The sequence below is a fragment of the Kogia breviceps genome, chromosome 15 (genome assembly GCF_026419965.1).
Source record: "Kogia breviceps isolate mKogBre1 chromosome 15, mKogBre1 haplotype 1, whole genome shotgun sequence".
Taxonomy (NCBI): domain Eukaryota; kingdom Metazoa; phylum Chordata; class Mammalia; order Artiodactyla; family Physeteridae; genus Kogia; species Kogia breviceps.
The window spans coordinates 12,156,007-12,182,942 of NC_081324.1; the positions used below are offsets into that span (position 1 = coordinate 12,156,007).

At 44.5% G+C, this 26,936-nt stretch overlaps 1 protein-coding gene and 1 long non-coding RNA gene across 8 annotated transcripts in view; both read left to right on the forward strand.

The window, feature by feature from the left end:
• Positions 1–26,936, forward strand: part of BCL2 (BCL2 apoptosis regulator) — a 182,674-nt gene that overhangs the window by 98,669 nt on the left and 57,069 nt on the right. The window contains exon 3 of one of the 7 annotated variants that reach the window (XR_010836748.1): positions 22,517–22,615. The exons of the other annotated variants lie outside the window; for them this stretch is intronic. The gene's annotated coding sequence lies outside the window, so the exon portion shown is untranslated. The remainder of the gene's footprint in view (positions 1–22,516; positions 22,616–26,936) is intronic. 7 annotated transcript variants of the gene reach the window in all.
• LOC136792667 (uncharacterized) lies at positions 8,950–9,894 on the forward strand. The gene is made up of 2 exons (XR_010836783.1): positions 8,950–9,467; positions 9,607–9,894. It is a non-coding gene; the product is annotated as an uncharacterized lncRNA (long non-coding RNA).

Below are 26,936 nucleotides of genomic sequence, written 5' to 3' on the forward strand. Positions count from 1 at the left end.
AGTGTTTGTTGCATGCAGTGCTTGTCAATGACTTGTCTTTTTTGGGTGGAGGAAAGCTTTTTACATCATCGCATCCCATAATTTCTCTTTATCGCCTATGGTTTCTGCCACTTTGGTCTTTTCCCTTGGGTGTTGTACCTGTCTTTGACATGGCTTGCGAGATGTGGCTGCACTTAGGGACGTGATATTCACCATGGGCTGGTCTCTCTGTACGATTACAGCCCTCTGTAATTTTGGATTAAATCAGCCGACGGACATCTGGCTGTGTTTTTGCGGGCATCCATATAAACTTTACAAAGGGCCGCTGAGGTTAGCGGTTCTTCTTCATCAATGTTTCACTTATTCATCCCTTTATTTAAAAAACATCTGAGGCCCACTATGTACCTTTCCATGTCCGCTATTTCCTCTTGATTGGGGGCCATTATCAACTCTCACTGATACTACTCCTTCGTAAATGGCTTTTAATCTCTGTCTTTGGGGACCACTGCATAATATCCTAAAACATCACTCATCATTAATCATTAAGTGACCCTTCCCACTTAAAAACTTTCATGGCATAATTTTTTTTTTTTTTTTTTTTTGCGGTACGCGGGCCTCTCACTGTTGTGGCCTCTCCCGTTGCGGAGCACAGGCTCCGGACGCGCAGGCTCAGCGGCCATGGCTCACGGGCCCAGCCGCTGCGCGGCACGTGGGATCTTCCCGGACCGGGGCACGAACCCGCGTCCCCTGCATCGGCAGGCGGGCTCCCAACCACTGCGCCACCAGGGAGGCCCTCATGGCATAATTTTTTAAATAATACATTTTTTGGTTCTGATTACAAAAGCAAAATATGGTTTTTGCAGAAAATCCGGAAAATAGAGAATAGCAAAAAGAAGAAAAAGAATTACTCATAATCTACCACCAAAACAGCAGCCCGTTGTTACTATGTTGGTACACAGCCTACACGTTGTTCTTTTGTCTTTCCTGTTACTGAGAGCCTTCCCAGTCTGGTCCCAACTTGACGTTGCAGCCTTCTCTCTCTAGTTGCTTCCTCTCTGGGGACCTGTATTGCCTTGCGTGGGACTTTTTATATTTCTCTCTCAATGAATTCTTCTGATTCTATAAACAATACAGGTGGTTGTAAATATTTTTCAAAATATATATAAGGAGTAAAGTAAAAATTATATTTAAAAACATCTCAACACCCTGAAATAAAAACCATTGACATTTTGCAGACTATCTCATCATCTTCTGTTTACAGACGTGTGCCTGAGCACACACACACGATTTCCTATAAATGAGATGGTGGCATCCATGTGGTTTTTATGGTTGCTACCTTCTTTCATTTTCACTTATTTCTTTCCTCCCACTCCCTTCCTTCCTTCCACCCGAATCCCTCTCCCCCGTGTTGCCAGTGTTATCAGCCTTGTGTGTACCCTTCTGTGCCTCTCTCCATTTCGCTCATATAATTATATCAGACATTTAGGTAGATAGATGGATAGGCACAGAAACATGTGATTTTGGTCAATACCTTATAAAAATCAGATCATATCATATGTCCCTCTCTGCATCTTGTTTTTTTCTCACTTCACAGGATACATTGTTGAAATTCCTCTGTTCTTTCTTTTTCATGGCTGCATACTATTCCTTAGTTGACCATGGCACAACCTATTGAATGATTTTGCTCCAAATAGTGCTGTGGTCATATGGGCATGAGATGACTTCATCAATGATGGTATTTTTGAATTTGGATAGATATTTCCAGATTGCTTGCTAAATGGTATAGCAATTTCTGTTTCCACCAGCAGTGCATGAAGTACCTTTTTTTTGCATCCTTCCATGTGGCTGTGACATTGTCACCACCAAGGAAAAGTGCCCCTAAATTGCCGGGAAGGATGGGGGGACAGGGTCCCTTTGGAGTCCCAAACTTCAAGACAAACATGGGGCCACAATAAGACCATCACAGTAATACACATTAGAGAATTCATTAAGAGGAGATTATGGTTTTCTAGAATTGGGTTCTGGGGAAGAAATATTTATGGAAATGAATCTTATGGCCTGAAGTGTTATTTTATGTTTAGGATGATTTTTTTTTTTTTTTAACCTGACAACATTTGGTTAGCATGGCAGCTAGAAATTTCCCTCTTGGTTTTAATTTTTTCTTTACAGTTTTTGGAAGAATTCAAAAGGTGAAACACATCACACACAACTTCTGAACCTTTGCATTCAAAATACGCAGATGGAAAGGCAGGCAGTCCAGTGGTTAAGACTTTGCCTTCCAGTGCAGGGGTTGTGGGTTTGATCCCTGGTCTGGGAGCTAGGATCCCACATGCCTTGGGGCCAAGAAACCAAAACATAAAACAGAAGCAATATTATAACAAATTCAATAAAGACTTTAAAATGGTCCACATCAAAATAATCTTTAAAAAAAAAAGTACATGGATGTATGGCAAGGTGGGATCTGAGTAAGAGTTCCTGTAACATGGTTTACATTTCCAGTGCTTTAAAAATAACTGTCCATGTGGTGTTAGAGGTCCGCAAGCAGTGGGTGGGTTGGATCCTACAGGCCATCTCCTGAGCGGGGCCGTTTGCTGTACCTCCAAGAGGAGAGCAGGTACAGCAACCCCTCTCTTCCCTCCCCACTGCCTGTCTTCCTCTAAGTCTGGACTGTCTGGTGCTTTCTACTCTTATCCTGGTTGCCAAGGTCTGCTGCCACTTCTGTTGTCCTTTTTGCTTTTCTTCTTCTTTTCCTTTCGGTCCCTCTCACTTTCCCACAAAGAGGCTTGGCATTTGCAGCCAATGCCTGCCGTTGAGATGGCACTTTGAGGCCAGCAAGCCCCCCCCCCATATCATTTTTGATATAACCTCAAGGTCACTGGCCTGTGTTAGCTGTTTCCATCCCTAATTTTTCTGTTGATAGGCTCTCCACCTGACAGAAAGGTTTCTCCCAGCTCCCCCCTCCTTTAATTTTTTTTATCTAACATCATTTTGGGACCTTGAGTCCCTGAGAGCCTGAGGCTTCCCTGTACTTTGAGGTAGAAATAGATTCTGTCTCCTAGAGAATTCTGACCAGCCTGTTCTGCAACAGAATGTTGGCTCTTGGTGTCCCACCAAGAAAAGAACCTCTGGATTAATGTGGGTTATTAGAGTTGCATGGAGAACAAACGAGGTGATCTAGAAGCCAGTTCCATCATTCTTCAGTACAGTCTCAATGTCGGGGAAAGTCTTGAGTAGGATTCTGGTTTTAACGTCTTAATTCTGAATTTACTCACCTTTGTGGATTAGACAGAGCCTAAACATTATTTTGATAGTGTAGGTTTGTGTGAGTGTGTGTGTATGTGTGTGTGTGGTTTAATATGTACAATTAGGCTGAATGCAGTAGGTCTGTGGTTTATCTTTTACTGAGAACTGCTTCCCCCACCAACCTTTTCTAAGAAAATGCTGGTTTCCTAAACTAAAGTCTTTCTTTTGAGCTTGTTAGCAGTGAGGGCTGTTGTGTGAGACCCTGTCAGTGATACTAAGATCAAACAATCCCCCAATTCAGGTGACTTTAACACAAGTCATATTGACTGAAATAGTATTGAGCACATGATGCTGGTGTGTGACATTTGAATATTTGTCAAGAAAAGCACCCAAGTCACTGCAACTGGCTGCAAGAGTGAGTGATTTGCCTGTTTTACTGTTTTTACATACAGTTTTATTTGAGAATCTGAAACCAACCTTTATAGTTTGGGGAGGGAGAGTAACATATTCAGTGAGCCTGATTCTGTTTACCTGCTTTTCCCTTTCACTGTGTGTAAGAATTCAGGTCACTGAGTCTTAATCAAGAGCAATGTATAAATTAAGGGACATGTGTCTTAACAAGTTTGAATTTTCTAGATGTTCTTTCTCTCTCCCACTCCCCCTTCCTGCAATTCCTTTCCACACTTTTTCATCCTTTTTGTAAAGGTAGTAACCTATATTTGATAAGGCTTGGAATTCAGACCTGAGATAACCTGGGTCCCAGTTGTGGCTTGTGGCTACTTAGCACTATGAGACTCACTGTCGAGCCTTGGTTTTCTAATCTCTAAAATGGGACACCCTAATTCACGTGCCCCCTGAAAGCATCGTAACTTCCTTCCCTTTCCTCCTTTCCGTTGGAGAAACTCGGAATTTTCAAAACTATTAAATTCAGTATTTTTAGGGCCACTTAGAAGTTTCCTGTAACAATAGAGAGCAGCTAGAAATGCAGTGTTCTACTCTCACAGTCATTAAAATCCCCCACCCCCAGAGCAAACTGGCTACATTTCTGATAAAACCTGTGCAAGGACCAGGCGAATCAGAGATCGTCTGTCCCCTGATTCTCATGATGTAAGAGCTTCCCTCTGGTGCCTCGTAGAAGGGCCTTTGCTCGGCGTGGCTCTGCTGTGTTGGCAAGGGCGTCCTTAGCCAGGGAGAGCCAGAGATTGCAGCTAAGTTCGAGTAACGCAAAGTGCCATGATATTTTACATTCAGGAGAAGAAGACTATGCCTGTCAGCAACATCTCTTATTGTCAGGTGCCGATTTCACTGTATGTGTCTGAAGGACTAAAATCAGGCCCCACTCCCTAAAATGTAGGCAGTAAGGGGTTGCCAAAACTACAGTGTTCCACCAAAGAGAATTTCAGCGAAGGATTAAGGTGACCACTTAAAAAGCAGAGTTGGCTTAAAACTGGAAATAAAGGATGCCACCCACAGAGACTCCCGTGGGCTCAGAAAACCAGAAGAGGAAGGTTTGGGTGGGGAGAACAGGAGCAGCCACTCAAGAGGAAGTTTTCTGAGGCTCTGGAAGGATGCAGAGGAAGCAGCCCACAGCGGGACGGCAGACATGCTGAGACAGAGCAACGCTTGAGCCTACGACTTGGTATTTGGGGCGAGGTGGAGAGAAGTAAAGAGAAGGGCCGGAGATTCAGAACTGGGTCAGGGAACACTCAGATCACGAGTGAGGATGGAGCTCGTGGGTTACAAGGAGTGACAGGCAAGGGCCCAGCCTTCAAAGTCGAGCTCAGCACGAAGCAACTGGATTGATTCAGAGGAGTCCTGCAGAAATGAATGGCAAGAAATAAGAACCTGCCACCCGGTCTGAATGGCAGGGACAAAAATGAACTGAGGAAAACAGAAGGCTTCAGGGCAAGATAAGCTCGTTCTGAGACATATGACTGAACTCATACCCAGATAACATATTATCTGTTAATCCAGTATCTTTCATTAGTTAGAAGTTCAAGTTCTTTGTGTCTCATTCACAAAAGAGCAATATGCACTTAGGGGAACACATTTGCTCCCGGAATTGCTGCTGGAAACTCCTTTCTGGTGAGAATGTTACAAACTAAGGAAGTTTTAACCAAACACACTGGGAAAGTGTTAACACAGGAATGAAATTTGAAGCCAGCGATAAGATAATAAAGACTCAATGCTAATTTTGCATTCACTATTTTGTAAAAAAAAAAAATAAATAAAAGACTGTTCTTCCTGGGGGCCTGAGTCCACACTGCACCCCTCCCCTACCACCAAGGTTATAACCAGAGGGTGAGCCCCGAGGCCTTCGTGAAGGACCTTCTGTACACTCACATCTGTCCTCTGGTCAATAGTCCAGGCCCTTCCAGGGCTCCCCAGCCTTCCAGAACCTTCCCCATCTCCCCTTCACTGTCCGCAAGTGTACTTAGGGCATCCAAATCCTGGAAAAAATTACCTTTAACTCTGCTGCTACAATAATTTCTACAATAATTTCTCCTCCCCGTGTCTTGAAGCTTCTTAAAAGCTGTCCACCTCTAACTCCAGTCCCTCACCCCCAGCTCCTCCTTCCCGCCGCCCCTCCCGCCTCTCCAGTGGGTCTTCTGTTCCCATCGCTCCCCTGAAACAGCTGTCTTACAAGGGGATTACCGATTTCTGAGGACATCCAGAGCCATGCTGCTTTACGTTTCTGCAGCAGTTGGAACCCCAGGAAACATCCCTCTTGAAACACTAGACTTTCTCGCTTCTGTTGCACAAGCCTCAGTCTTCCTCCCGTCTCGCCGAGCAGCCCATCTGACCAGCTCCCCGGCTTTTCTTTCTCCTCCTACTCGGGTGAAGCCGACCTGCGGCCTGGTGCAGACCTTCTGCTCTCTCCCTCCCTCATATCACGTCTCCTCCCGCCCACCCTTTCTGCTTGTATGCAGATGGTTCCAAAACCCCTACCTCCCGACCCGACAGTCCTCCCGCTTCCATCCCATACATCCGACTCTCTGCTGGTCGCGTCCACTGGATGATCCACCATTTCCAGCCCAGCTCGGCCTCTTCCTCCCCCCACCTGCCCCCTCGCCCTGACGTTGTCAGTCTCTGGTCACGGGAGCACCTCATCCTGGTCCCACGTCTCAGCCAAGTTCGGTTCCACCTTCTCTCTTTCTTCCACACCCAAACCCTCCCACCTCATTTCCTCCCCTTCCAACTCTGTCCTCAGGGTGTTGCTAGCTGTGAAATCCACGGACAGGCTACTAAATTCTTACTTGATCTGTGTAAGCAGAACAGTTCTAGGTCAAGTGAACGTAAGTCAAACTTGAATCATAAAAACCGAAAGTCACGGCCCCTCAGTCAATTCCCAGACTTGGGCCAGTTTACAGACCCAGGGCCCCTTGAATGAAGGGGAGGCTGGTTCCCCTTGAGGAAGCACCCTGCTACGCTGCCCCACGTTTATACTCTTAATCTTTCTCCCAGCTTTCCCCAAAGGGGCCTATAGCCTTTCACCAGGGTGACGGCGTATTGGGGAAAAGGAAACACTAGACCTTTTGAGGACTGCTGGGCATGGGCACTGAACTGACACTAATTCCAGGAGACCCAAAGCCACCAGACTCTGGCCACCGGTGAGACCAGGGGCTTATGGAATCAGGGGGTCCCTGCGGTTTTAGCTCCGATGCTGTTCCCACAGCACTTTAGGTTCCCCTCCCTCTCCTGGGTGGCAGCCAGGCACCACTGGGACCTTCCTGTTCCCTGGCTCAGACCTTCCGCTGGTGCCCAGTTCTCTGGAAGAGGCCAGCCTTCCTCAGCTTGACCGTTAAAGGCTCTCCACGAAGAATCCCCCTCTCTCCCAGCCTTCGTGGCTGCAAGTCCTCAACCCAATACCCTTCCCTGCATCCCCTCCATCCTGACGTACAGTCCCCCAAACACCGTGCACCTCCCTTCTTCTCGCTTTGCTCTTACACTGTTCCCTACACCTGGAATTTCTTTTCGGCTCCCATCTCTGGATTTGTGTGGTGCCTGTTTTTAGCACAAATATACCACGCCCCCTTTAAAACCTTTTTGCTCCACTTTCACACGTAACAACCAGGGAAATGAGCTAAAAAGTGTGGATGGATTGATCCACCAGTGTTGGGGACAGGAGGAGTCCTTCTACAAGTGGGTTGTTAACAATCTTCATAAACAAAAGATTGCCTTGTTTGTACCTGTTCTTTGGAGTCAGCATTTCTTAAATCTGCTCAAGGTGAAAGGGAGTGCTTTGTGTTTAAAAAAAAAAAAAAAATCATATGGGAAGCACGGAAATAAGAAATGTTCACTTTGTTTAATGCGTGAGTCTATTCCACGACAGGTGGCTTCTCGACTTGCACAAATAAAACAGAATTGGTCGGTTGAAACCTATCAGCAGAGCAGACAGGATAAGGGCCAGGTGGCAGGCCCAGGAGCAGATGGGGAATATTTACTTAGGTCTTCAATTCTTCTTGTTAAGAGTCCCTCTAATCAAGTACCTTCCCTCGGATGTGAAATCAACTGCCAGCATCTTTGAAGACTCGCCTTTTTTTTTTTTTTTAAAGGTAATTCCCATGCCGGTTTTTCTCTTTTCAAAGTCAAGGTTAGAGTAACCGGCGTCAGTGGAATCGATGCAAGCCTGAACGTCCCAAGTTTCCTTTCAGACTTTTATTCGATGTTTCCACATCTCACCGTCAAAACTGAAACAGCACAGAAATTAAATTGAAAATATTATAAATCCCAGGGATTTTTTTTTTTTTTTTTTTAATGCCAGGTAAGGCAGCGCCACCCTGGGGGAGTCTGTGCAGACTTTATGGTGAAGGCAGGAGCTCCCGGTGACGGACTCACTCACCCAGCGCGCTGGGGGACCAGGCAGCCTGGAACCCTTGGTGTGCCCTTGGGTTTTCAGAAAATCATGTAATTCTCCACGCAGCATTAGCCCTTGACCATCTTTGAGTTATTCTTCTCCTTTGACTGATGTGACTTGGATCCGTTGCTGGTTTTCTTCCCGCTTTTCTGACCACTGCATTTCCCTTTCCCTCTCCAAACAGTTATGAAGCATTCATGGAGCACCTAAGGCGGCGGGGGGGGCGGGGGGGGGGGCGCAGAACCACGCCCACTTGCGGGACGTCTTCAGCGATGGTTGAGAGCGGCCCCGCCTCCGCCTCTGCTGCTTCCGTCCTAACGCTGAGCCTGCGGAGAGATCCCCGAGCCCGTCCCTTTTTCTCCTCTCCTGTGCCTTCGCTCCTCCACAAGGCTTTTATTCTCATGGCTTCCATCATAAAACTATATCCCCAGTCCGAGTGTCTCATCTGAAGTTGAGTGTTCTATTTCCTCTTGTTTTCTCCCCAATTCACTGGGTCCTCAGGACAACCCACTCCCCATGAGCTCTCTCTGCCTCTGTCAGGAGTGGCATAGGCTTCCTTTTTTTTTTCCAGACCTGAAATCTGGAAAGCATCCTCCGTCATACATTTCTCCTCTGCACCCAGGAATCCGCGTTCAGGCTTCCTCTGACCCGCTCGTTGATTCTTTCCTCTTTTGCCATTTTCACTGCCTCCGTCCTACCCGGTCCTGATGGCCGCACAGCTGCCTGACCCGTCAGTGAGCTCTCGGCATCCAAGCCAACATTCCTTTCTTTAAATGCCATCTTACCAGCGTTCCTCTTGTTAAGTGGCAGAGATGATGTCTTACTCTTTTCTGCCTCTGACAGCATCTCACTCACCTCCTTGCACTCGGCAGGCACAGAAGCAACTGTGCTTGTTGATCTCCTGTGGCGAAAGCATAGCTGCCTTTTAGTTTGTCGGCCTCAGCGTTCTGACCTTCTTTACCTGTGGAACCTCCGAAGGATGATCCCCGCAGCGACAGAGTCCCCATTGCCGTAGCTGTGGGGGAAATGCAACATGGCAGACGACAGTGAAATGGACCCACCAGTTGGGAGATGAAGTCAGAGAGAGCAGTTCAGGAATTGGAATTCTTTGGTATGAGAGAAACAGAGATGGTGAGAACCTACAGGGGGGAAGATTTGGCTGCCCTGGCTCTCTTGACACAGTGGTATACACACCAACTATGCGTGTCCTTTACTGCTCAGCCCGGGACTGTCAGCCTCGTATTGCCCGTGTTATTCTTATCTTGGCTTGTGTTCGAAGAGCACAGACAGCGCCAGGGTCCCCGCGGGATGCTGCTGGAGGGTGCAGTCCAGGACGCCCGGGGGTTGGGAGTGGCTGTGACGAGCACATCTGGACGCAAGGATGGAGGTGAGGCGACCCAGACCTCCTCCTCCAAGAGGTTAAGTTTTCATTAGGTCAGACCCGGGGACAGCAAACCGTAACAGAAGAGGCAGAGGGGAGGGGACAGGAGGAGAGTCACAGGTTCAAAGTAAGTGCCGATTTCCAGGGAGAATTGTCAAGCCCCGAAACGAGTGACGGAGAAAGCCGTGGCCTCCTCTTTCCTGGAAATGCTATGGTCGGAACAGGCCACCTCTTCACAGTGGCCTGAGCACCGACTTCTCCGGAGGCCTGAGGATGGGGAAGAAGACCTTCTGGCCCCACATTCCCACAGCCCCGCTTATCTGGACCGCTTGGGTGGCTTTGCAGAGTTAGTTGGCTGCAGGCTGCTGCTTACTCAACCACAGAAGTGAAATTTGTTACTGATGAGAAATAATAAAAGATCTTTCTTTTTCTAGACTTCCTCTATGGGTGGTGTTGTTTTCTTTCTAAATGGGGGAGTTTCTTTTGCTTTTCTTCCTTTCGTGGCATTCAAATTTAGCTTTTGTGTATACCCTGCCCCGTAGTTCAGAGTAAGTTGATGAGAGAAGCCAACCCCAAATATGATGGATACTCATCATATTCTTCAAAGATGGTGGGTGGAGCGTGTGTATGGATGGGAGAAGTTAGGCTGAAGATGTTCGAGAACTCACCAGCATTAACGACGGAGACCTTTGGTGATGTCAGCAACGTTATCTATTTCTTTGACTCAACAACCATTTATGGAGCACTTACTCTGTGCCCTGCACGGTGCTTGCCAGTTTCAGAAGAAACAAAAATGCATGAGACCTGATTCCTACTCTCAAGGCACTTACAATGTAGCAGGGAAGATAACCTGTATTAACAATTCACCTTATGTATTACAAAGAGAGGATTATTCTGGTTCAGAGGAAGGCTGTGGTAAGGGATGACATCATGGTAGAATTATAATAATCAATTTGAAATTCTACTTTTTCAACCTTTGTCATTTCTATCTTGGATTAGTCTGATTTTTTACCTTTTTTAAAAATAAATTTATTTATTTATTTATTTTTGGCTGCGTTGGGTCTTCGTTGCTGCCCGCAAGCCTTCTCTAGTTGGGGCGAGCGGGGGCTACTCTTCATTTCGGTGTGCGGGCTTCCCATTGCGGTGGCTTCTCTTGTTGTGCAGCACGGGCTCTAGGGGCGTGGTCTTCAGTAGTTGTGGCATGCGGGCTCAGCAGTTGTGGCACACGGGCTTAAGTTGCTCCGCGGCATGTGGGATCCTCCCGGACCAGGGCTCGAACCCGTGTCCCATGCATTGGCAGGCGGATTCTTAACCACTGCGCCACCAGGGAAGTCCCTGATGTTTTACTTTTTAAAAAATATTATTTCTGAGTAGGTAATAGATTCACATGGTTCGTATACTGAAACAATTTAGAAACATTTTTATTGATGATTTTCACTCCCACCGAGTCCCCATCTACCCCAGTTCACTACCCCCTAACTCCCTTGACAACAGGTAGTTATGTATGTTAATTTCTTGAGTACATATCCAGTGTCTCTTCATGCAAAATAAGTATATATACATATGTATTTAAATTTTTCCTTTTTCCTACATAAAAGGCAGCCTTGTTCTTCACTTGGCCTGTTAATTTATCTCTGTATCTTGGAGACTGTAGCACGTCAGTGCATCCTTTTTCTTTCTTCATGGGTAGGCTACTACCTTCGTAGTATTTCACTGGTTGGGGAATATCATGGTGGTATTCATTATCTGTCACTGCATGACAAGCTGCTCCAGAACTTAGTGGCTTAAATGAAAACAATGGTTTTATTTATTCACAATTCTTTGGTGGGCTGTTTGGACTGGGGTCAGCTGAGTGGTGGTTTTTCCTTCTGGTTTTTCATGGATTTACTCATATGGATGAGGTCATCTGGGAGTTTGGCTGGGCCTAGATGGTCCAGGACGGCTTCATCCCCATGTCGGTGGTAGATTCCACCACCGGCTGGATTAGGTGTCTCCTCCAGGAGACTAGTCCAGGCTTCTTCCCATGGTGACCGGATTCCAAAAGCAGAGAGGGATTATGTCCCAATAATAAAGGGCTTATGAAAGACTCTGCTTGTACGTGTTTGCTGATGTTCCATTACCTAAGCAGGTCACAGGCCCAGCCCAGCGTCAGTTGTGGAAGGATCTACCCAAGGGAGTGAACACCAGGAGGAGGGATTTGTTGGAGGTCATTATGTAACTATCTCCTCCACGTGTTTAATTAACCACCCCTAGTGATGGGCACCTGGTTATTTCCAATTGTTTGGTACTGCAGATGATGCCTTAACAGATAATGTCGTTCATCAGTCAGTTCATACGTGAGCAGGGTACGTTACCAGAGTGTTGCTGCGGCAAAGGGTAAATGCTTTTTAAATCGTCGCTCTATTCTATTTCTGTGCTGTTATTTCTCTGGTTATTTTAAACTTGTATTCTTCTGTCACTTGTGTAGGAGCTTTGAAAATGTGAAGAGTTCAGATAGGAAATACGTATAAACTGCATTAATTAGAAACTCATTCCTAAAAGAAGAAAAAGGACAAAAGCTAGACTACATATCAAATAATTCTGAATAGAGTAACATCTATTTGAATGAATATGTCTATTATTATAATACTGCTTTACATTTCTGTTGTGTTTACAGTACAGAAACGGTTTGCTTATAGTGTCTCACTTAGTTCTCACAATTCTATGCGTTGAAAGTATAATTGGCCCCTATATATGTATATCAATATATCATGTGTGTGTAGGTATAACATACATATATATTTATATTTCTTTTCTTTTTTAAGACTCAGAGAAGTTACATGACTTGCCCCAGTAGCAGGTTATAGCCAGGATAGGTATCCAGCCCTGTGACAAGAAACTTGACCTCTTCCCATGAACTACCTCTCTTTCTGTAGGGACTTGTGTCATGTCTTAGCGTAGCCTCAAATGACACTCATTTGCTCTACTTGTTGATTGTCACATTAATACATCCCAATCACATGAGATGTCTTATCAGGAGGCTCTTTTTGAGAAATTAGAAATAGGTCATTTCTAAGTTCTGAATGCTTGGGAGACATCCCTCAAGTTTTCTCCTGTTCTGCATGTGACATCGTTACGTTGAGAGCTGCGTTTCCTGATCTGAGTCACTAGTAGATCTTGAAAGAGGAATTCTTTTTAAGCTCGTGTGCTTGCTTTCAGCCTTCAGGAAAGAGGAGGGAGTTATTTTTAAATAAAACCTTGTCTTGGCCCTCCTGCAGCAGACATGGAAAGTAGACTGTTGAGGGTTGGTTTTTTTTTTTTTCATTCACACTCAGACGTTCTCATAGGGGCTTGGTCACGGCAAAGTGGGCCCCACATACAAACCACCCACTTCCCTGAAGCTTGATTCATGAGCAAAGCTGCTCTGCCCAAGGGCAGCCTGTTTGCCGGAGCCTGGATGATGACAGGTCCGACATGCACAGCTTGTAACCCAGGTCTCTCGTCCCGGGGCTTCAGGCCGCGGGCCAGGACGTTTGTTCTTGAGGCGGGAGAGAGGAGGAAGGATCCACATCGGGGAGCAGGGCACGCCGCATGGACCAGGAGCCCACCCCACATTCTAGAATTCCCGAAAACATGGCAGCTCAGGCCGAGGTCGTCATCGTTGTCGAGAGAACTCCTGCTGGTGCCGGGTGCCAGGAAAACACCTGCGGAACTGTGATACGCAGGTGAGCGGAAGGATGCTTAGGCCACGCCTGTGCAAACAGGAGGGGGCCCTGTCTGACGAAGAGTCTCTACACATCAAAGAGAGGCATACACTTAAAGGAAGAAAGAAATTTGATCCCAAGTCGACGGAACCTCTGACGGAAGTTTGGAAATACAGCCAAGCAGTGACACCGTAAACAGGATGTGTCGGGACCGTGTCTTTGCACGTTTGCTCCCTCGTTGTGCCCACCGGCGTGTCTGTTATAGAGGAGACTCCACGTACACGTGGACCCCCCAAATGCTACGGTTCAAAGTAACCTTGGAAACCACCTTGCCCAGGCTCCCCGTTTTAGAGACAAGTAAACTGAGGCGCACAGAGGTTTAGGTAAATGGCCTGGGGTTGCTTGCCTGGTAGAGCCAGGTCTTCTAAATCTTAGTAAAGTTGCGGACTGTGCTGCCAACGTTCTAACGAAAGTTAAGGGAAGGGATGAGTGAATGAATTTCCTTTTAAAAGAAACGTACTTAAAAGTTACTCATGCATTCAAGCCACATAAAATGATCCACTTAATTCACTTAAACGTCTGTTGACTGTAGAGATCACTCCAGCAGGTACATCCTGTCGGGGGTGGTGGGAAAAGGGGGGTTTATAAGGATGAATTGGTTCGTGTCTTTTGTTTTTGTTTTGTGGTTTTTAAAAATTTTATATTGGAGCGTAGTTGATTAATAGTGTTGTGTTAGTTTCAGGTGTACAGCAAAGTGATTCAGTTGTACATATACACGTATCTGTTCTTTTTCCAATTATTTCCCATTTAGGTTATTACAGAATATTGAGCAGAGTTCCCTGTGCTATACACAGGGACGTAGGTCCTTGCTGGTTATTTAAAATATAGCAGTGTGTACATGTCAATCCCAAACTCCCAATCTATCCCTCCCCCCTACCATTTCCACCTGGTAACCATAAGTTTGTTCCCTATGTCTGTGAGTCTATTTCTGTTTTGTAAATAAGTTCAGTTGTATTATGTTTTTTAGATTCCACATATAAGTGATATCCTATATTTGTCTTTCTCCGTCTCCATCATACTTATTTCACTTAGTGTGATAATCTCCAGGTCCATCCGTGTTGCTGCAAATGGCATTATTTCATTCTTTTAATGGTTGAATAATATTGCATTGTATATACGTACCACATCTTCTTTATCCATTCATCTGTCAGTGGACATTGAGGCTGCTCCTATGCCTTCGCTAATTGTATACAGCACTGCAGTGAACACTGGGGTGCATGTATCCTTTCGAACCATGTTTTTCTCCAGATCCCACTCCTGGGCATATAACTGGTTAGTGTCTTTTGAAAGATCTTCAGGAATCTGGCTTTCAAGACGTTTTGACCATCTTGTAGAAAGTCTCACATGTCAGTGTTAGATGAAAAAAATGGACTTTTCTTAGGGTGGTTCGTTATCCGCTCAAGGTGCAGATAGCCTGGTGGGGAAAATTCAGCCTCAGGCTGAGCGTTGTCTTGGTGCACTGTAGTGAACTGGATATCAGTGTAGCAGGAGGAGCAGAGTCTCTAGGAAGAGGCCCCGATCTTGCACTTGATTCCTCCGCAGTGCGGCAGGCTCACTGCCCACTTCAAGCAGAAGGTGCCTGACTTGTTCCAAACCCCTGCTCGATGGGGCTTAGGGCTCTGCGGATTCAGACATTCAGGCGAACGCCACCCCTTCCTTCAAAGCTTGGTTTTTCTTCCATCACGTGGTGCACTGTCAATTTTCTATCATCTTTGGCTTTTGAGTGTCTGAGATGGCAGGGAGAAACCTTCACAGGTGCCTTCACAGAGGCATCTGCCAGAATCTGTCGTCATGAATAAATTCTGACACCTGACAAAAGAGTGACCAGACTAACTTTCCCCCACGAGGGGTAAGTCGTTATCTCCCGTTTTTGGCTGTGAATCAGGTATTGTTCTGCCAGCCGTTGAGAACATTGTAGAAGCCCATTTATCAATATCTGCAACACTAACTCATATTTGGTTTCCTGTGTCATAAAGAAAAACCTGTGAATAACTAAAAGTAGGGATTCCAACGAAACGTGGCTTCTACTTCGCTAGATTTCGTGTGAGAGGCTGTGTGACTCTAGAATACCGGTAGTGGTATCTATCTACGTTCTAAGAATTAGGGAGGCGAGGCTTGTGCCGCATTAAATCACCCTGCCATATCTGTGAGGCTTCCTGCAGAACGAAGGCAAAAATAAACCCAAACAAACAAAACAGGAACATGTTTGAAAACAGTGAGATGTGTACTTCCCGAGCAGTAAAGATCTTGAAACGGTCTTTGAAAATTTCCTTGCAGACCTGCCTGCTTGCTTGAAAGATGCTTTTTTTGTGGTGGGAGGGTGTTGTTTTGTTGTTACTGTTTTGGTTTTGGTTCTTACTACCATATTTACCCCTTGTGTGGTTGCAGATGTCAGGGTTTTCTTGATAAAAAGGGGAGAGGAGATAAGACGCCACCGCCCGCAGCACGGGGTAGGTGGGACGAGCCCAGCTAGCCATGTGCGTGTGTGTGTGTGTGTGTCTGTGTGCATCTATCCGTATGTATGTGTGTGTGTGTGTGTGTCTGTATGCGTCTCTGTCTTGGTGTGTATGTGTGTCCATGTATCTCTGTGAGTCTCTGTGTATGTCTGTGTTTGTGTGTATATGTATGTCTGTGTGCTGCTCTGTGTGTCTCGTTTGTGTGCCCGTGTGCCTGTCTGTGTGTGTCTCTGTGTGTTTGTGTATCCGTGTGTCTGTCTGTGTGTGTTTGTGTATCTGTCCGTGTGTCTCTGAATGTTTGTGTGCCCGTGTGTCTGGCTGTCTGTGTGTGTCTCTGTGTGTTTGTGTATCCGTGTGTCTGTCTGTGTGTGTTTGTGTATCTGTGTGTCTGTGTGTCTCTGAATGTTTGTGTGCCCGTGTGTCTGGCTGTCTGTGTGTGTCTCTGTGTGTTTGTGTATCTGTGTGTCTGTCCGTGTGTCTCTGAATGTTTGTGTGTCCGTGTGTCTGGCTGTCTGTGTGTGTCTGTGTGTCCGTGTGTCTGGCTGTCTGTGTCTGTCTGTGTGTGTTTGTGTATCTGTGTGTCTGTCCGTGTGTCTGGCTGTCTGTGTGTGTCTGTGTGTGTTTGTGTGTCCGTGTGTCTGGCTGTCTGTGTGTGTCTGTGTGTGTTTGTGTGTCCGTGTGTCTGGCTGTCTGTGTGTCTGTGTGTGTTGACGTGGACGCAAGTACCTAGGATTTTCAGGCTAAACCTTCCTTCAGCATCACTGTTCTCTTTTCCTCTAACTGAAACTACTTCACTTTGTTGTGAAAGCAAACACAGCTACTTTCTTACAAAATAAAGACCAAATAATCTGAAACGCTCAAATAAAATCTACCTTATGACCCAATATTAAAAACACAGAAATTTTCCATGGAGAAATTCCCACCCCAGGCTGAGGCAGACAGGCCAGTTTAGCTTGAGTTTCTCGCTTGTTTGTGTTCCTTTTCCAACCCCTGCCCCCATTTGCCAACGAAAGATGCTGTCTCACTGCCTACACATCCCACCTCTCCATATCTGCCCGGTAATGAATGGCTTTCATTTGAACTTAAAATATGTGGTGGTGATGGGAGAAGGATGAGGATGAGAGCTTGAACGTGACATTATCTTATGGACGCTTTCCTCCCTCCTCTCTCTCCATCGCTGTTCCTGTCGTTACCCTCGCTTCCCAGACGTGAGGTTGCAAAGGCCAACCCTAGCAGTGATTGTCAGCTCCCAGGCAGTGTCCCTCTGAGGCAGCCCCCAACCCCCCGCCCCCCGCTAGGAATTTCACAGAAAGTTTGGCAATAGTTTGGCTTCCCAATGCATCCTGCCCGATTGCCGCAGGCGGTGGTACCACAAGGGCTCCCAGGTCCTGAGTTCTCATCACATGATACTCGCAGTGCTAGGGGCTTGCCTTGCACTATCGGAGTCCCGAGAACCGCAGGCAGGTACGGGCATTTTCCTCGTTTTCAGACGGGGGGACCGAAGCTCAGAGAAAGTGAATGGTCTGTGGCCGATGGCACGGCTCCGAGGGGCCAGCCTGGGGCTTTGAGCCCAGGGTGGACTCTGAAGGCCGAGCTCTCGGTCACTGCAGCATCCTTGGAAGAAGCCAGGCACTTAGGAGCGCGTTCAGGTCTGTTTCAACCCTTATGAATTCGGCAGCCACGTGTCACCAAGCCATCATCTTCTTACCTGCTTCAGGAAGACGTTACTTTTTCCCACCTGGTTTGACATCCTCATCCTGTTTCCTATTCTAAGAAATCAAAACAAGGGATAGATCTGAAGAATTGTTCTTGGCCACTTCTCGTTGTGAGGTGCAGTCTGGGAGATAGAGGTTAGATGCTAAAAAAATGGGATTATATATATATGTTATATATATATATATCATATATATATATATATATAAATGATTAAGAAGAAAAGTTGGTGCAACGTGGAATTAAGAAATCCAAGAAATACAGGAAATCCAAGGCACGGGGAAGTCATAGCTATGATGCTTCAGGTTCATCTGTACCCCAGCCTTCTGGAAGGGCGTTTGTATTTTACCCCGTGTGATAAAGGCCCATGTGATTCTTTCTTGCTGCCTGAGTTAACTAAGCATCTTAACAGTACGAAATGCTCAGCTCTGATTAATTTTCCATAGGCTCACTTGACTTTGATCATTTCATTTGAAGGCCCCAAAAGACCATATATAGAGGGAGAAACGACCACATTATATCTCTTCCTCCAGTATGTGTATTTCAACCCCTAATGATGCCTTTCTTTAGGAACCAAATGACTAAGTTACACAACTAAACTTTCCCCCTCCTCCTTCATTAATAATTATTATTGACTTTTCTCGCCTAAAACTCATTTCAAAATCTGCACAAATGAACTTTTTCCATAACTGAAGGATATATTTGAAAATATATATTTGAAATATCTTGAAGCCTAAGAGAATAGCTTCTAAACAAGTCACGCATTGATTTCCTCGTACCCTGAATTATTTCTCGCCTGATTTTCCTGAGGTTGTTCCTGAAACATTCTTTGAGGTTCATTGAACATAAAAAACAAGCCGTGTACCAGGTCTGGTGGGCAGTGGAGTAGAGGTAGTTCTGGGGGTTTTCATGGAGCATAACTTTTGTGGAGGAAGTAAGACACTTCGACAAATGGCCGAAAGGTAACGTAGAGAATTGTCAAGTGCTGTAATTTTAAAGCTGATTATTACAGACCTAAAAGCTGGTTAAATTACAGTTTTATTGAATGCTAACGAAGTATTACTCCCCTCCTGCACAGAATTTTTTAAACTCTTTACTTTCCCTGGCTTATAATTACGGTGACCACTTTTTCCATACCAATAATTAAGACACATGATCTGACAAAGGATTCTTGTACCACTTCTAGGTGTGAGACCACCCATAGTTAGATTTTTTTTTTTTTTTAAGCAGGCTTTTTTAGGCCGGATCTAAAAAAAATAGAGGTTTGTTAAATAGGTGTGTTTTTAGACTTTTCATTAAAAATCCACCATACAAACAGTATTTTATTGTGTATCTGAATCAACATGTTATAACCTAAAGCACGATTTTACAGCCTAAGCATATGTGTTAGCCTATTCATAAAAACATACTGCTGGATAGAGTAATAATACCTGCCATTATCCAGGTATAATAAAAAGGTCCCAAGGGGTCTGCTCCAGGTCTTTAATTTTCCTTTTGAAGATAAAGCTCCTTATTTCACTTTCAAGGTTCAGTGTTTTTGAACCTTGCAAATGATTACCGTTGAGGCGCGCCAGATGTGAGCAACTGTGAGCAGTAGTTCTTGAAAAGAGGGTGAAGGAGTGACTTTTTCTTCCTTATTTGCTCCTCTATTATCATCTGTGGTTTCTGTGCATGTAATTTTTCACAACAGCCAGGCCATGTGGATGGATCCCGGCCGGGCTGCCCTAGTCCAGGCATGGGGCTTTTGAACTTCCAGACATAAAATAGGCCAGTGTTGATCATTTGAACTCGATGAAACCAAGGCCTGCCTGACCAAATATTAAACAACTCACCCTGAGCCACACAGCTCGCTGGTGGCAGACCCAGCTCCTTATCCCCAGCTCTCCGACCCAGGTAGGTTTCTCTTCCCCAGTATGACGTTTTCTTCTGTTCGGGACTCACGCTGGTCAATTCCCAACCACTGTGATGTGGGGGCAGCCCCAGCCCTGGAGAGGCGATGACAGGAGAGGTGGCCTTGTGGGCACCCTCAGGCTGACCCTCAGCTACCTGGAAGTTGAGTTCAAGGCCATTTATATATGGTGGTTCCCACTTTCCTGGGGAATCACTGACCTGCTGATCTGGGAGCCCTTGGGAGCAGACTTTTCCCATTGATTTGAGGTTGAAGTATCACAATAGATAGTTGAACAACTGTTCTCTTCAACAGATGATTTGGATCACTTGTAAGAAGGCTGCATTTATAAGCTGATTGTCTGAATGCACTTTCAGAATACATCTCTTCCATCAAAAACATACAAGACAATTCAGCTATTAAGATAACTGACCTTTAAATTTAACCTTGTGTCACTGTAACCTCTCATTCATTCATTCGTTCATTCAGTGACTATTTATTGAGCACGTACCTTAAGGCAAGCCTTCTTCTGGGTGTTGAAGATACAGCTCTGAACAGAGAAAAATTCCAGCCCTTTTGCTTAAATGCCATTGGATGGTGTTAATAAATGTGCCCCCCAGACTAGAACTCTTAGCTTGCTAAAAATGTGGATTACCATAGAAGCAGCACACTGAAGAAACAGTGAACTGACAGTAATTGGGTATCTGCAACTTTGCCGTGTGCTGTGTTGGGTACTTTATCTCATATAATCATCATAACAACATGTGAAAGATGGATATGATTATCTTTATTTTTTACAGATGAGGAACCAAGGTTTAGGAATGTCATCTATCTTACTCAGGGTCAGGCCAGTAAGGAAACAAATCTGCACTGGTCTTCTCACTAACATGCTAGATGTGATCCTATCATTTTAGAACCATGCATTTGATGTCTGGCCACCGCACTATCATGGAAAGATAGGTTGAAAAACCTTAGGGCACATTTTTTGCCCATGTTAATAATAGATATCTAGTAATGTTATTTCACTGGACTCGTTTGACATATTTGAAATTTAGTTATTAAGTCCATGCTCCATCTATGTCCATTTATTTAAGTTTCTGAATAGCAGTAATCACTGTAATACCCTCTCCTTTCATAACAAGCATCTTCCCTAGAACACCTCACCCCAGGTTAGCTGTTTGATGACCACAATGACACGTGCTTCTCAGATAACACATGACCTTGCATTTGGCTCAGAACGTAGTGGTTGACTGCTAAGAATAAGTCTTTAATGGTTGATTGGGACCTTCATCGTGGGTGGCTGATGCTTGGGAGTTTTCTTCTTCGTATCGTGAAACATGTTTATGTATCGCTGCAGAATTGATGAACCTTCTTTCTTTGATGAAACGCATTAAGGATTTCAGAGATATTTTTGTCCCCAGAAGTAGTTAACAGAAGTATGGGATCTGCTAGTGCTTGGGGACCCAAATCCTTCTGTGTGTCTCAACACAGAGAGGAGACCGGGGCCGTATTTCTGGGGAGGAGCGAGAGGAAGTTGGAGCAGCGGCAGGGGGAAGGTCTTTTGCTGACTTCGGTCTCGACCAGACAAGGGTTGGTGTCCTGGCCTGTGCTGTGGCCGTGGTGTCACAGGCTGATGTCATCCCAGGAACCCAGCTGCCCTCGGTGCTTCTCATTGATCGGGGGAGGGGTATCCAGAGACAGGGGCTCTTCAGCTGCCCCCTCTCCCCACTGTCTCTGGTCGTCTCTCTAGTTTGGAGTCCTTGCAGAAGAAGAGTTTTTTTTTTTTTTTTTTTTTTTTCCAGTTCCTCTGATCACCCCCAATACTTCCCGTCACGCTTACGGCAATCCTCAAACTCCTCGTCCAGGTTTACAAAGTGTTTCACCACCTGACCCCTTCACAACTCTCAGGCCCACGGCTCGTGAGCCACGTGGGCTGATGCCTGATCCGTAACACAGCAAGCTCACCTCTTAGGGCCTTTGCTACCTGTGACTTTGGCTGGGATTCTAGTCCTCCTAATTGTCCTGGGACCGCTCCTTCTGGCCTTTCAAGTCCCTGTTTAAAAGTCACATCCTCAGAGAAGCTCGCCCTGACCACCCACTCCTATCACCCTACTTTCATCTTCTGGATATTTTCATACTATACAGTCAGTGCCTGGCATGTTTATGCTTTCAGCTGATTTCATGGTCCCCCCTTGAAACCAGGGACCATGCGTGTCTTATTCTCTACAACACCTCCCAGCACCCAGGGCAGCGGCACATAGTAGTTGGTTGAACAGCTGTCGGGTGAAGGAAGGGGGTGCTCAAACTGTAGGTGACTTAAATGTCACAAGCTATGTTTTTAGGAGTTTTTTACTGGAGTAGAGTTGATTTACAACGTTGTGTTACTTTCTGCTGTACAGCGCAGTGAATCAGTTATACATATACAGATATCCACTCTTTTTTAGACTCTTTTCCCATAGAGGTCATTACAGAGTATTGAGTAGAGTTCCCTGTGCTCTACAGCAGGGCCTTAGTAGTCAACTATTTTATATCTAGCAGTGTGTGTATGTCAATCCCAATCTTCCAATGTATCCTTCCCCTCTTTACCCCCCTCCCCCGTAACCATAAGATTGTTTTCTGCATCTGTAACTCTATTTCTGTTTTGTAAATAAGTTCACGTGTACCATTTTTTTAGATCCTACATAAAAGCGACATCGTACGGTATTTGTCCTGTTCTGTCTGACTTATGTCACTCAGTATGACCATCTCTAGGTCCATCCATGTCACGGCAAATGGCATTATTTCATTCTTTTTTTTATGGCTGAGTAATATTCCATTGTATATATGTACCACATCTTCTTTATCTATTCATCTGTCGATGGACATTTAGGTTGCTTCCATGTCTCGACTATCATAAATAGCGCTGCAGTGAACGTTGTGCATATATCTTTTCAAATTATGGTTTTCTCCGGATATATGCCCAGGAGTGGGATTGCTGGATCCATACGGTAGCTCTAGTTTTAGTTTTTTAAGGAACCTCCATGCTGTTCTCCATAGTGGCTGTTTTAGGTTATTTTTTAAATAATGCGAAAGAAAGAAAAGCCAGGTCCTTTTTTTTCAAAATTTCATACTCACCTCAACATTTAGCTCCTTCTGACTAGTCAGAGATGAGTCAGTCATATACAACAGCCTGTCCTAAGGGGATCCAAACACACTGCTCTTTTACGCTTTGCAAACTAACTATCCTAAAACCTTACTCCCTGGCACTGATTTCAGAATCTCCACTTAACGCATCAGGAAACTTGAGGGCTTATCCTGGACTTCAGGACGGGTTTCACGTCTTCTGTAAGCAGCTGCTCTGCACGGATACCCACAGTGAGTGATTTCCCTGAAACCTGCTTCAGATGCTCAAATAGACTTTGATGGATTTCACACACACAAAAAGCACCTTTTCATTTTGAGTAAGTTAGTGGTGACACTGTTGAATACAAATGATAAGTTCCTGAATATCCTGGAACCTCATGAACATTTTTCTGGCTAGAAAGTGGGATACAGTCAAAGATAGGCCTATCATAGACCTACCAAGGGGATTTATAGCTACTAAAAGACAGATTCTTAAAGTGGTTTCATTTGCTGGGACATCCCCATGGTTTCCAGAGCTTGGAAACCATCACCAGGGTCTTAACCTTCAGAAAGGGGGCTGGGAGGAGGCCTTCTTCCCTTGCAGGGGGAAGGGATAGTACAGGGGTTGTAGTCCTGCTTTCTGAAAAATGAGATGTGGTCTCCGGTGAGTAGAGACTTAACTCTCACAATACTGTTGGTGTCTGGCTTCTGATACTTTATGGAACATGTCTTTGTGCTTGGAGGTGTAACCTTATTAATTTGGGGAGGAAATGTAGATTGAGTTTCAAAAATCTGACTTTTGCAAAACTTTTAGAAAATTAAAAAAATAATAAATGAGGGGCTACGTTTATATTAGCAAATCACAGAGACTATATACTGTGGCATAAAGTCATTTAGTCAAGCTTTGCATCGAAACCAGTGACTTAATTACTCTAATCTCAGTGGTTAACTGGGAGATCTTTATCAAGGGCGGATTTAACAAAGTTACTTGGGATGTTCTGACTGCAGGGAATGATGGGAAATAGCTCTTTTTCAAATTTTTTAGCCTGGTTGGCAGGGTGGGTGGGATGCTGTGGGCATCTATTCTTTTGCTCAGTTTGATGGTAAAGAAAAGAATGAGAACTTTTGATGGTGAGATCAGGGGTGAGTAATATGGTAAATTCCAGTTTGTCTGAAGTACAGTAAATGCTCGCATTAGCTAGAAGAGTGAGGTGTTCTGGTTAAGTCAACCCTCTGTTTAACCTAGACCACTTCTTTATGACTAGTTTTTACAGAATTTAATACAATAAAACACACCTAACCCCAAACTACAGCAGACACATGTATATCTCTTTGAATGATTCAGAAGATATTTGAGGGTTTCCCCAAGCCTTGGGGCCATCGAGAAACACATCAGTTATGTTGGACGTGGCCGTTGCTAGGGATTTGGGGCTGAGAGAAGACTGGCCTGTTACTGCTGGTTGGAAATAGCACTTGCATTTCCTTGGGGGAGGGATGGGGCAGAGGAAGGGGCGGTGGGGAGCTTTGAATCATCACTGCTGTTGGCCAGAGGTGAAGGACAGTTCTTATTTTCCCAGGTTTCATCAGGCAATCTGTGAGGCTTTTATTGGGCTTATAAATACTCACAAATACACAGACCCTAAAGTGAGATAATGTATGTAAAGTATTTAGTGCTGAGTTGAACACACAGAGGAACCCTCAGTCAGTGCAAAGTTAAGTTGGACACGTTTATCTGTGATTCGTTTGGTTAATTGTTGTTTTTTTCTGCTGGGTGTCGGAGAGCTCTTCCCACACCTCCTTCTTGGCTGGAGGAACTTTATTTGCCTGAGCGAGGACCGCTGGCATTATTTGCATTTTAAAAAATGAAGCATCTGCAGATGAGAACTGCAAGGAACTATCATGAATTTAAGGGTAAATAGTGAAATCAGTTAATATTATGATTTCAGATTGTACCTTCATCTCTGGGACAAGAGAGAGAATTAGGCAAGTGTGAAAAAGTCTAGGTTTCTTGTTGTTGTTTTTTTTTTTCATGCTTTTAAAGGAAGGGTAGAGTCTTATAAATTTTTTGGAGGGTAATTTGACCTTAATTTTGAAAATACTAAGTTTACGCACCCTTGGACTCACCAATTACACTTCTAGGAGGTTTTCCTGCATATGTGTAAGGACATCCATTGTGGCGTTATTTATTTTGTTTTTGCAGCAAAAGCTAAAAAACCAACAAGCAAACTGGGGGGAGAAAAGAAAAATATCTGTGTAGGGGACTGGCTAAATGATGGTAAATTGTGTCTATGAACTAAAATTCGGCTGTTGAAAACGTGATCGACAGACATGAAGTCACATAGAAAGATGCCCAGTTACTGTACAGCGGAAAAGTTGAAGTCTCTATAGAGCATTTGATCTCATACATGAGGAAAAAAAATAGATACATGTATATATGCATGTATACCCATAACATTTTCTGGAAGGATATACAGTATATTGTTGTTATTATAGTATAATTTAATAGTTATGAGTACTATGAGTTACAATGAATAATTATGACAAATCAATACAAATTAAGATTAGTTGATATACATCTATTTATAGTAAAATGGGTACTATTAAATTACTTAAAAGTTTGCTCTTTTATGTTCATTAAGGATTTTCTAGTTTGCCTTCTAATTTGCTTATTCAGACCTTTACGCATGTCACACACACAGTTAAACTTCAGTGCAGCTTAGGGTCTTTCGTAATTCCCAGAATGATGCTGTGACTGTTTCTCTGACGGTGGAGGAAGTGGTGGTGATCACGCTGGTCGTTACTTATCGAATGCCCACCTATGTGCCAAACACTTGTACTTACATTTTCTCTAGACCTCACAAAATTCTGAAAGATGATGAGGAAGCAGAGGCTCTACCAACTTAAGTAACTTGCCGGGAAGTTGGAGCCGGGAAGTTTGGGACCTAGCAGTCAAACGGGGTCTAACTCCAAAGACCATGCTAGTTCCATACGTCCTTCTGCCTGATGTGTGGCACTGGTGAATTAATTTTTCAGAGAGTCTGTTTTGCCGTTGAAACAGATAATTTTGAAAAAAAAAAAAGAACAGAAAACATGCTTCAATTGTTTGTCCTTATTCTTGCTTTCTAGCACATTCCACTGATCCTTGTTATTAACTATTACTTCTGCGCTTCACATTTGTCTGCACTTGGAACATATGCTTACGAAGCTGTTGGAAACTTCCCAAGCCTATTTGATTCTGCTGATATTTCCACAGTGTGAACCAACCCGGGGTTTTCGGGGCCCAGTGCACTGTGCCATCTGAGAACCACTCCAGCCTTCAGGGTTGGACCTGATTCAGATGGGAATGCCATACCATTGTTTATGTTCTTGAAATAAAGAACAAAGAAAAATGCAAGAGCGAAATCTGCTTTTGAAAACATTCAAGTAGTGTAATTTTTATTAGTTGAACTAGTTTTAGGCTTGGCCTGGTTTTGCTTCTAGAGATTTCCACAGTTCCATAGGGTTCACCCAGGGTGGCCATGTAGCAGTAACAATACCAGTGAGCCCCCATCTCCCTTCTTGCTTTTCTGTTGGCTCTCATCCATTCTTTCCTTCAACTCTTGCCTGAGATCTGGTCTTTATCTGAAGGTGATCCTGGCATTTTCAACCCAGTAAGATAAGTGGGATTGGCATAGGGGCTCTGTCCATAAAATGGGCATCTGACCCAGTTTTAGGAAAGGCTTATCATTTAGAGGAAATGATAATGATTCTGAGTCCTGAAAGAGAAATAATAGAGGCGCCCAGTTATCTAGGCAGAGAGATCAGAATGTGTAGAAGCCCAGAGGTTCTCCCAGAGAACTCGGTGTATCTGTGCAGCTGTGTCTCCAAGTGTCTGACCTTCTCTTTTGAATGAGGTTATTGACTACAGATTAGGCCCTTGACCTTGTTAAAGGCTCATATCATATCAGTGTGACTAGGGTACAAAAACATGCATGGAATCATTTACTTTTTTTTCTAAAAACTCCTACAACATCGTTATTGACAGTGTATTTATGACTCTTACGTCTTCCTAAATTCACATTGGCAGATGACGTACTCGGTCAAGGAGAAAACTTGAGGGACTTGTGTAGAATGAAACGGTAACTGCCGATTCTTGAAAAGGGACTGTTGGTATAATATCCTTCTTGTAAAAACAGGGAAATGCTTAAGGCTGGAGTTTCTGTTTTCAGTAATGAAGATGGATAATCACTGGAGCAGAGGACAAAAGAAAACAGAATACCCCAGCCTTAGGCTATGCGTTTGGGCTTGCTTTGTCACTGATGGAAACGTCAAATGACAATTCTTCCTTCATTTCTCTTCCTGCGTCCAGCGCTAAGGCATGCTTCTAAACCTTGAGTTGCATTAACTCCTGACACTGCATAAGCCTGGTTTCCCAGTTTATATATGCCATTGTTTGGGCTCTCATCTACTCTCCAGCAATTCAAGGAAATCATTCTTTGGAGTTCTTTTCCCTATTCTATTTCAACACCTAAATTTGTTTTTTTGCCCATGAATATGAAAACTGAAAGAGTGAAGATCAAATTTGAAAATGCAT